Genomic DNA, 8,396 nt, shown 5'->3' with positions numbered 1-8,396 from the left:
GAAGGGAAGGGAAGGGAAGGGAAGGGAAGGGAAGGGAAGGAAAAATCCCACCCTAAGCACCAAGGAGGCAGTTGGCATCATGACACTGAGCTGAGCCTGAACTTAGCTTGACCCTGTGTCACTCTTCGTGCCTTCCCACAGCTTTTCCTCCAGAATGGAGATGTAAAAACAAAAGATTAAAATACTGAGTGCCTGATTTCGTTAGCATCAAACTTCATTATTGCGAGCAGCTAATAGGAAATGTGGCTTAATTGTTTTAATTTGCCTGTTAATTTATTAAACAACTGTTTCCTTGGAGCACATGGCCACTTCATCTCCTTCTTCTGTACCTGCATCACCAGAGCCTGGAGTGCCACAGCTCTTGTGGCAAGGGCTCTTCCTTGAAGTGCCAGGGGTTTGGAGGCCAAGTGCCCCAAAGCAGCGCCCAGTGGGAGTTAACACAGAAACACTGGAGCTGTTCTGCTCCATTGTGTGCATCCTGTTACCTGCAGCATGGTTGGAGTTTCTGTCTGCAGATGGGGAACAAATGACTGAGAACATAGTTTTTGAAAGGTTTTGAATCACCCATTCGCATGGCACATGCATCAGCAGGCAGGAGAGGAGTTCCTGGGTCTCCACAGGGTAACATTAGCACATGAAGGAGGAGAAAGAAACGCATAAATATCAATAAATACCTCCTTGGCAAAGGGACAGAGAATTTCTTTTTTTTTTTGAAACAGTTTAACAGGAATTTGGAGAAAACCTGTAGCAACTTGCACTGAATTCATGAGTCAGATATACCTCAGAAAGTATGCTGGTGATGGCAGTGGCATGACTTTACTCAACTCTGCCATGCTCCTGAGCTGTACTGAGGTGCTCCATGCTGTGGGCTGCTTTGGGGACTCCTCCCTTGGCTCATGTTGAGTGTCCTTCCTCTCTGCTCTTCACTTTTTCCCAGGGTAAGAAAAACCCATCTGTGCTCTCTGGAGTTCCTGGAAGGGAGAGGAAACACATTCAAACTACAGAAACCCCAACATTACAGGCATTAAAGGCATTTTCTGAATCTGCCAAGCTTGCGCTCCAATGTGCTATGCCAGTGCTTATGTAAGCAATTAATTTACATAATAAAATTTTAATAAAGATGCCTGATGAGTGCTCAGCTGTGTTTTTCCCCACATGCGATGGAGGATTCTGTGACTAAGCCCAGCACTGCAGAGCACAGGAATCGAACCCACTCATGCAGTGTGCCAAAGAGCTGCATGGGACACCTGTCCTGGCACAAAGAGCCCCACAGAGCTGTCGAACTGTCCCTAATTAAGTGTAAGATGACTGTATTCATTCAGAGGTGCCGCATCGATCGGAGCCAGCACTGCGTCCATCACTCACGCCGATTTAAAGTTCCCGACTCTACGGCAATCAATACATGCAAATGCAGCTGCCAGAGAATTAAGATGATTTAATTCTTACCAAAAGTGCTGGGATCAGAAAGATCACAAGATGGAAATGCAGCTCAGGTCCACGCGACACGCTCCGGAGGGAAGTCTTGTAGCACTTGGCTGCCTTCAGTCTGTAAACAGCAGTTTAGATCTTCATCAGGAGGAACTGGGGAAAGGGAGCAGACCAGATGTGAGCAGATGTGAAATCTACTGTTGTTTGACTTTGTGTGATCTCCTATAGCCCTGACATAGAATCATAGAATTATAAAATCATGTGGGTTGGAAGGGACCCATTGTAGGCTATCTGGTCCTACCCCCCTGCACTGAGCTTACAGCCCTGTCCAGCCTGACTTTGGCTGTCTCCAGGAATGGGGCACAAACACCTCTCTGGGGAACCTGTGCTATTGCCTCATAGCCCTTATGGAAAAAAAACTCCTTCCTTATATCCCATCTAAATCTCCCCTGTTTTAGTTTGAAACCATTTCCTCTTGTCCTATCACACAGACCCTATAAAGAGCCTGTCCCTTCTTTCTTAGAGCCCCCCATTAGATACTGAAAGGGCATCCATGGACTTGGGAACCTGCTTGTAGCAGTCTCAGGAGGGCCAGTGGGAGACATCTGGTCCTGCTGGGGCGTACAGCCAGTGCTCCCTGCCTGTGAAAAGAGCCCCATTCTCTGCTCCCTGTTCCTTACTCCTTGACATGTGGAAGAGCACAGTGGTGAATAACATCAGCAGAGGAGAGAGGTTATAGAGGGGAGCAGAGAGGCAGAAAAAGAAGGGCTGAAAAAGATGACAACTCTACAAAATAAACTATTAGACAAAGCTGGTTTGAAGTCCAAATCAGTCAAAAAAAAAAAAAAAAGGAAAAAAAAGCTTTCACAGCTTCATAGGATTTTCAAGCTATTATGATGAAAGAAAGGTTTGGAAGTTGCCATCGTCTCATCATCGCCCATCTCCGCTGCTCATCACTTTCAGGTTCCATCCTAATAACCTGTGGGTGAAGGAATCCCATTTTGAAATGATCCACTTTCATCTCTTTCTTCTCAGGAGATGATGGCACGGAGTGTCTGTCTGCTGTCCTCAAACTCTTCTGCTACCCCAGAGACCACAGCTCCTTGGGACAACATTGCCGCAACCAGCCACCCTCTAATGAGATCCCCCACCACCATTATGCATATCTAAATACCAACAGGAGCCACTCAAAACCTCCAGCATACCATTGAGAAGTAATTGGAGTGTTTCTCATTTTGAAATGTCAGCAATTAAAAAAAGACCAAAATGGGAAAAAATAGATCTTTTTCTTTTGTACTCTCCCTTTTCCTCCTTTCATTTCCATTCCTTCTCTCAGACACAGGCACAATCTGGGGAACAATGCAATTTCCAGCTGTGAAACAAGGGCAGGAGCAGTCAGCTAGCAGCTGGGCTGCTATCTTGGGTTCTTGGCCAATTAGCTGATCTGCCAATAAAGACTTCTGTATATGCAGAGACTCATGCACATCTATCTCCTATTTACCTACTTTTAGAAGTATGTATAAAGACTCCTTTATCCACAACCAAATCATAAAATCATAGAATCATTAAGGTTGAAAAAGACCTCTAAGATCATCCAGTCCAATCCCAACCCATCCCACCATGCTCACTGATCACATCTTCAGTGCCACAGTTCTTGAGCACCTTTAGGGGCAGTGACTCCATCACCTCCCTGGGCAGCCTATTCCAGTGTCTCAGCACTATTCTGGAGATGAAATTGTTCCAAATATCCAACCTGAACCTCCCCTGGCACAGCTTAAAGCCATTCCTTCTTGTCCTATGGCTGTTGCCTGGGAGCAGAGGCTGACCCCACCTCACACAGCCTCCTTTCGGGTCATTGCAGAGAGCCACGAGGTCTCCCCTGAGCCTCCTCTTCTCCAGACAGAACAGCCTCGGTTCCCTCAGCTGCTCCCCATCACACTTGCGCTCCAAAAATGAGGTATGGCTTCACGAGGGTGGATGACAGTGGGAGAATGTCTTCTTTCAACCAGACCTCCAGGCTCCACTGGCAGCTAAATGCCAGGCGTCAATGCTTAAGTAGCCTCATGACAGAATAAAAATTAAAAAAAGAAGTGTGCAAGAGGCACATATTCACCATGCTCAGCTTCCTGTGGAGGTGCTCATGCAGATTCACCACACCTGCAATGTTATTAGAGACGAGTGGACAAAACCAAGGGTTATAGAGCTCGTTTATCTTTGTATATCTCCTTGGGTCCATTTATCAGCTCCTCTCTTTGCAGATAGTGCCTCTGCCAACGCACTCCAAACTCCAGCAGAGCCAAGCCACATCCACCTCAGCATCTGGGTGCCATTAAATGCCAAGGTACACGCAAAGCCCAGAGTAAGGGCAGTGCAGCAGGAGGCTTTAGGTCTGTTTTCTCCATAACACTGCAGATGGCAGCAGCCAGTGGGAGTACTGGAGGTTGGTGGAAGCTTGCAAGGTGCTGCCTCACAGCTCCATGAACTGACTGCCGGTGCTTAAGTGCCTGAGCATGATTGCAGTGCTCTGTGCAATTACTTTGCTCTTATTCTGTGACCCTGTGAGAAAATACAAGGGTTTCATCTGCAGGTTAAGCTTTTATTTCAAGCTTTGCTCAGCAACAAATCCTGCTCAGTCTTAGCCTGCAAAAAACCCAAAGATTACTCTCTAAATCAAACAGTATAAGCAAAAGCAAGAATAAGGGTGCAGATTCATAAAACAAAGTAAGGCCCAGAAAATCAGGTTATATTCCCATTGTTAGGAAATTACAGCGTTGACACGATCATTTTACTGATCTGAAATACTAACCACCCAAGTCACCTCTAATTAAGTGGAAAGCCACAATATTCATTTAAATGTGCTGTATCGATTACAAGCGCTCCAAAACCAATCAATCTATCTTTCCATTTCAAGTACTGAGCTGCGAGTGAAGCAGCAAACACAGACAATGCTTGCTGACAGCTATAGAAAACTTCACCTACCAAAAACCTCCCAGCTGCCCAGCTCCTTGATACAATCCCCTCACCTCAAGCCTTGGCCACCACCTGCTCCTTCTAGAACCCAGAACCTCTCCATCTCATCCACTGCTCCTCACTGCCACTTCTTACATTAGGGTTTTGCAATGCTAAATCAGCTATGATTTCTAGGCTGTGCGCAGATAAAAGAATGGCATGAACGTGTTTTTCAATCTTGGAAGAAAAGCTATGCTGTAAGCAGTGGATCAGCTCTCAAAAGGGGATTTATTTTGCTGTTAGTCTGCTGCACGCAGTTCCTCACCTCAAGTCCAGCAGAGGAGGGCACAGTGTGTCCCCTTGAGGACACTCCACTTACAAGCATGTGGTGGTCCAGAGAAAAGGCACCCTCTGGGTTGACCTTGGTCACTTTGGCTACTTTTGGGCAGATTGTTTTTTTTTCTGGAGTGAGGGAAAGAATCATACAATCACAGAATCATCAAGGTTGGAAAAGACCTCCAAGATCATCTAGTCCATGCGTCCACTTACCACAAGTATTTCCCCACTAAACCATGTCCTTAAATGTTTCTTGAGCACCTCTAGGGATGGTGACTCGACTGTGACATCTTCCTGGGCAGCCAGTTCCAGCACCTGACTACTCTTTCAATGAAGACATTTTTCCTAATATCCAACCTGAACAAGCCCTGGTGCAACTTGATGCCATTTCTACTCATCCTATTGCTGTTACCTGGGAGAAGACCCCTCACAGCTCTGCTGCCCTTCTTTGGATACACACCAGGGCCTTGATGTCTTTCTCGTACTGAGGGGCTCAAAACTAAACACAGCACTCAAGGTACAGCCTCACTAGTGCCAGTACAGAGGGACGGTCACTTCTCTGTTCCTACTGCCAACACTATTGCTGATACAAGCCAGGATGCCACTGGCCTTCTTGGCCACCTGCGCACACTGCTGGCTCATGTTTTGCCAAGCATTGTCCAACACCCCCAGGTCCTCTACACAGTCTTCCAGCCACTCTTTCCCAAGCCTGTAGTGTTGCCTGTAGGGTTGTTGTGTCCAAACTGCAGGACCTGGCACTTGGTCTTGCTGAACTTCACCCCATTGGTCTCAGCCCAGCTATCCAGCCTATCCAGATCCTTTTGTAGGGCCTTCCTACCCCCAGGCAGATCAACGCTTCCTGCCAACTTGGTGTCATCTGCAAACTTACTGAGGGTGCACTCAATGCCATCATCCAGCTCATCAATAAAGATATTAAGCAGGACAGGCCCCAGTTCTGACCCCTGGGGAACACCACTCACAACTGGTTGCCAGCTGGATTTAACTCCATTCACCACCACTCTCTGGGCCCAGCCATCCAGCCAGTTCTTCACCCAGCAAAGAGTGTACCTGCCCAAGCCATAGGCTGCTGAATTGCAGCTCCCTTGCTTGTGGTGGCTTTCTCCTTTTGTTTGGCTTGTGACAATTAAGATGCCTACTGGCACTGAGCAAACTCTCACCACTCAGAACAGTTCTCTCACTTATTTCCCAAGAATCTGCAATCTTATTATCCTTAATTACGCAGCACATTATAATGTCCAAGTATTACACAAGATTTGAACTCTAGAAAAATATGCAGCATGTTATGATTTAAGTTAGTAAATACAATTTCATCTCAATAAACCTTTTTCTCAGTTTCAGATCTTGGTGAGAAAGTTGCAGCAATTGTTTAGGAGTGTCAGACAACTAAGTCACACCAAGATAACAGCAATTAGCCATCAGCAGTGCACGTTTTGCTCAGAGTTGAGCACGTATTTCCCATTCATGAAAAGCAGCAAAATGAAAAGAGGATTTTTTTAAAAGAGTCATGTGTGCTGTCAGAAACAAAGTATGAAAAAAATATGAAAAAAATCAATATTAATGAGAAGAAGATAGTGAAAATGCTATCAATCTGCTGTCTGCACAATTTTCCTGAAATGCTGTTACTTTATTAAAAAAAAAAAAAAAAAAGAGGGGAAATAAATACATAAGTGAATAAATAGAAGCAAAAGGAAACAGAAGAGAGAACAAAAGAAAGGGAAGGGGAGAACAAACCCCAGCCCAAGGACTTTGCTCACAGATGGGATGGTCTCAGCCGCTCACTTGGATGTGAATGGCGGGGCTCTGTTTGCCAGGCTATGAACTTTTCAAATGCTTGCACCATATGTGTGCTGCTGACTGGATGCTGTTTTCCAGCAAAATGAATTACAGAGGCTCCCTCTGGTGCAAATTGGATGAGTTCTCAATTTTCTTAACTTTGAAGCCTCGTGTTTTCAGCCAAACCTAATCCTTAAACACTTGGCTCGGGAGCCTGTAGCAGAATGAAGAAGTGAGGAGGCCAAATGGTGAAATGGCACCTCCCCAAAGAGGCTCCTCTTTAAGAGGCGTTCTGGTCACATTAGTGAGCAGCTTCAGGGAGCAAAGCTGATGGCTGGAGAAGTGGGAATCAAAGAGACCAGATGCCTTTGTTGCTACCTGAGCACAAGATCCAAACAATGTACTTTTAAGAAATCTGTGGGAAATAGGAATTGGATAAACTTGCTTTGTTTGGAAGAAAGCTCTTCTGTATGCTGCCTATGTGGAACAGAAATTATCTTACCAGAAATTAGACTGCACAGGACTAATTGAGAGTATCCTAAAAGCAACCGATGAATTCTTCTGGACTTCTGTGATTCCGGTTAAGGTCTGAGAAAACTTCTCAAACACGTTGCTCTGTTCCAGAAATGTTTTGAGTTCTCCAAAAACTGTTCTAAATGTTTTATTGAGGAAATGAAGCAGCTATACATGTGCTGAAATGTGAAACACTAAAAGATTTAGTGAACTCCTGCTGCAAAATTCAATCTTAAAAAATATGAAAGAGTAAGGAAAAAGTTTTTTGCTGAAAATATCGAAAAATAGGCTTTAAATTTGATAGCCTTTTAAAAAAGATTCCTTTTATTTCTGATCCTTCCATTAACTGCCTGGTTTGGGACAAGCTATAATAACCTGCCACAGAAGGATATATACTTAATTGATAATGTCAGTGAAAGTCTTGTGGAGCCTTCCCTCAAAGGGGCTTTGAGTAGGCAGGCTCCTGTGAACCCTGAACTCATCACTGCATTCCTTATTACAATGACATCAATCCTCGGACCAGAAACCATCTCCCTGCTTCCACAGAAACCTGATAATTACAGTAATTATCTGGTGATCCAGCATGGCTCTATTCTATTAATTGAATCTTACCTCTGTTGTTAGTAGTGCTGTCTTCAGACTGAAGGACATCAGACCCAGCATCGTAGACCATTGGGCTGATCTGTGTTGTTACGGGTCCTTTGGAGCCAGAAAGGCTACAAGCCACAACTAAAGACAACATCATAAGGTTCTCCCCCAGACTGCTTATTGAGTCAAGACATAAATGCTTGGTCAAGAAAGTACCTGCCTCATGCACACACCAACCAAAGTCCAAAGGAGAAACCCCGGTTCTGTTGAAACAGAAGGTAAAGTAAGCCTTGACATTAGTGAGGACAGATGTCCTTCAGCAAATCTCTGGATTTTTGGAGTCTTGTGGGATTTACAAGTGCTTCACAGGACCCTCCTGTATGAAGCAGCCTGTTAAGAAGCAGCTGCTCATTTGCCCAGGGCTCATTTGTCACCAGCTTCCTCATCTTCTCTGCTCTCTGACAGTCCAAAAGACGAGCTGCCTGGATTCCTGATTCAAGAGTGTTTTAAGACCTCAGATTTTATTTATGTTTATTTATTCCTCTATCTTTTCCCATTGCCTTCTTCAGTAATCCTCATCAAATATTTATGCTTCTTTATTTCCCTGCTGCAGACCATTTAATCATTTCTGCGCTGCTATGGGGTTCTGTATCCCTGGTCCATTTCTTTCTTCTTAATTGCTGTGTGAAAACAGGCAATCTCCGATTTCATTCTCACAGATACATCTTTTTATTCTCACTGTGTTCCTTTCCTACCCACCCAATCTGCTTACAGTGCAATGTTTAAGG

At 44.8% G+C, this 8,396-nt stretch overlaps 1 long non-coding RNA gene across 7 annotated transcripts in view; it reads right to left on the bottom strand.

Moving 5' to 3' along the window:
* Positions 1-1,580, bottom strand: part of LOC122156201 — a 60,160-nt gene extending 58,580 nt beyond the window's left edge. For 6 of the 7 annotated variants that reach the window (XR_006167409.1, XR_006167406.1, XR_006167405.1 and 3 more), the window contains exons 1-2: positions 1,447-1,580; positions 486-971 (exon numbers count right to left, since the gene is read on the bottom strand). This is a non-coding gene — a long non-coding RNA (uncharacterized LOC122156201). The remainder of the gene's footprint in view (positions 1-485; positions 972-1,446) is intronic. The other variant, XR_006167407.1, reaches the window with a different exon arrangement.
* Positions 1,581-8,396: the final 6,816 nt, after the last annotated feature.

Source organism: Centrocercus urophasianus, unplaced genomic scaffold, assembly GCF_019232065.1.
Source record: "Centrocercus urophasianus isolate 14NV4802_14NV808 unplaced genomic scaffold, USGS_Curo_1.0 seq_10, whole genome shotgun sequence".
Classification (NCBI taxonomy): domain Eukaryota; kingdom Metazoa; phylum Chordata; class Aves; order Galliformes; family Phasianidae; genus Centrocercus; species Centrocercus urophasianus.
The sequence above is the reverse complement of the archived record's forward strand: the minus strand, read 5'-3'. Positions and strand labels throughout refer to the sequence as shown.